Here is a 2,820-nt window from a genome sequence, read left to right on the forward strand (position 1 = left end):
ACCAAACCAATCTTTCTCTTCTAGTCGTTATTAAATTAACAAGTTCATAGGTTCCTTAAGCTTTCTTAAATTGATGTCTTGCATGACCATTGGGGATGTTAATTTAGAGAAAAGAATATTAATATTGCATGATCATTGGGTATTAATAGTATTCGTATGAATGATTGGTAATCACAAGGAAATCAAATTTAGAGTTAAATAGAAAACTAACATAAAGGATTGAATGAGAAAACCCATATGCCCTGAGTTCCTTTTCGATAAGTTTAACCAAGACGTGCATTGTATTCCTTGCTCTTAGTTTTATAATTAATTTTTTAAATTCTTGTTTTTAATTAATCTCGTATCTTTTAAGCTTAAACAATTGACTTAAGAAATTTTTAGTAATTGAAAATCAATCCTTGTGGGATGATATTTCGGGAACTTAATTTAAGAACCCTTTATTACTTCTCGATGGGTACACTTGCCCTCCAAACAAGCTTTTGGCGCCGTTGCTGGGATTGCTTTTTTAATATTAAGAAAATCTCAAATTTAATTGATTTAAGCAATTTGTGTTTTATTTTATTTTGTTTTGCTTATTGTTAAATTTTTCTTTTCTATTTTATAATTTTCATTTTCATTTTTTTTTTATAATTTCTTTTAATGTATGATCACTCGTTCTAAGTGCTCTACAGCTTGTTTATTTGATCCGGAGATTGAAAGAACAGTTTGTAGACAAAGAAAAGAAGTGAGAGCGCAAAGAATGGCAGAGGGAAGGAGATCAATTCAAGATTATATGACACCCACTGCTAGAGACACTCTTGGAAGCATCGCGGCCCCTAATGTGGAGGCAAACAATTTTGAATTGAAACCAGTACTCATAACCATGGTCCAGAACTCCATACAGTTTAAAGGCATGCCTAATGAAGACCCCAATCTCCATCTGGCAAAGTTCCTCCGATTGACAGATACCATCAAGTACAATGGAGTCTCCAACAATACTATTCGACTCTGACTTTTCTCCTTCTCAATATCTGAAAGGGTGAATGCATGATTTTCCTCACTTCCAGCTAACTCCATCAGAACTTGGGAGGATCTCACTCAAAAATTTTTGGGAAAGTACTTTCCCCTATCAAGGTCCTTTAAGCTTATGACGGAGATATGTTGCTTCTAACAATATGAAGCAAAATCCTTATTCGAAGCATGGGAGGGATTTGGAGAGCTTTTGAGGAGATGTCCTCATCATGATTTTCTGACGTGGAGACAGGTACAAATTTTTTACAGTGGCCTACCAATCATTACTAGGGCTACAATTGATGCCATAGCAGAAGGATCTCTCATAAGAAAAGATCCTTATGATGCATACAAGTTAATAGATGAGATGACATCTTCTAGCTTTAAATGGCACACTGCTGACTCTTATGACATTAAGAGGAAAGAGACTGCCCCAATTTACCAAGCAGAGAGCAGCAGTCCACTAATGAACCAAATGACAGCCCTTACAAAGCAACTAGAATCTTTAATGAAGGCTCAAGACCAACCTGTAAGAGCTCCTGCAAGCCCAAAATATAAGCAAGAGGAGGTACATTTCATGGGCAATCATAGTTCAGGGTGGAGAAGTAATCCTCTTAACTCTTGAGGGAATGCCTTTGGAAGTCAAAATTCAAGTGTTTATCGCCCTCCTCATATGCAAAGTCAGGGAGCAAGATCTAAAGGAAAAGAAGCTCCGGGATCTCAATCCAACTTTCAAGAACAGATGATGCAATATGTGCATTACTCTGATAAGAGGATGATAGAGCTTGAATCCAAATTGGACCAACATATTGAGAGAACTGATAAAAGATTCGTAGAGGTTAAATATGAAATACAAGCCAATTCTTCTAAGATGAGTGCACAATTGGAGCAAATTATGAACCTTCTAAGTCAAAGAGTGATGGGAATAATGTCATCTCAGCCTAAACCTAATCCAAGGGAGCAATGCAATGCCATCACCCTTAGAAGTGGGAAGAAACTACAAGAATCGCAGAACAGAGGCACATGCACGCACATGCTTGTTGAGAAGCACGCCCTTGTTGAAATAGAAGCACGACCATGCTTATACAAGCACGCTCATGACGGTGATAAAAGCACGGCCGTGCATCACTATGAGCAAACCGTGCTTCAAGCGAGAAGCCTAAAAAAAAAAAAAAAAGAAGAGCCTCATGTTCAACCAAGGCCCTATGAGCCTAAGATACCTTTCCTACAGCAGCTGCAAGGTCATCCTCCTTATGATGAAGAGTTCTACAAGTTCTTAGACTTATTGGGCAAAGTGCACATCAATATGCCTTTCATTGATGCTATTTCCAAAATGCCCAAATATGCAATGCTAAATTTTTAAACGAGGAGTGCTCATCTATAGTCCTTAAAAAGCTTCTACCTAAGCTTAAGGACCCAGGGAGTTTTACTATTCCTTGCACAATTGGAAAAACTCATATTGATAAGGCTTTATGTGATTTAGGAGCAAGTATTAATCTTATGCCTTATTTTATTTTCAGGAAGCTTGGAATGCATAAACCTAAGCCGACCTCCATGTCACTTCAGCTGGCAGATAGGTCAATGACATACCCCAAAGACATAATGTAGAACGTACTTGTAAAAGTTGGGCAGTTTATATTTCCTACTGACTTTGTGGTACTTGACATGGAGGAAGATGATGATGTCCCCATCATACTAAGGAGACCATTCTTGGCCACTGCTAGGGCCATCATAGATGTACAAGAAGGGAAGCTCACACTGAGGCTAGACGATGAGGAAGTTGTATTTCAAGTTTTCAATTCTTTCAAGTACCCTTCTAGCCAAGAGTCT

General features: G+C 37.8%; 1 non-coding gene across 1 annotated transcript; it reads right to left on the minus strand.

The window, feature by feature from the left end:
* Positions 1-1,120: 1,120 nt before the first annotated feature.
* Positions 1,121-1,227, minus strand: LOC113860269. Its single transcript, XR_003503725.1, has one exon. It is a non-coding gene; the product is annotated as a small nucleolar RNA R71 (small nucleolar RNA).
* Between the last annotated feature and the right edge of the window lie 1,593 nt (positions 1,228-2,820).

Source organism: Abrus precatorius, unplaced genomic scaffold (genome assembly GCF_003935025.1).
Source record: "Abrus precatorius isolate BTA unplaced genomic scaffold, Abrus_2018 Scaffold2, whole genome shotgun sequence".
Taxonomy (NCBI): Eukaryota; Viridiplantae; Streptophyta; class Magnoliopsida; order Fabales; family Fabaceae; genus Abrus; species Abrus precatorius.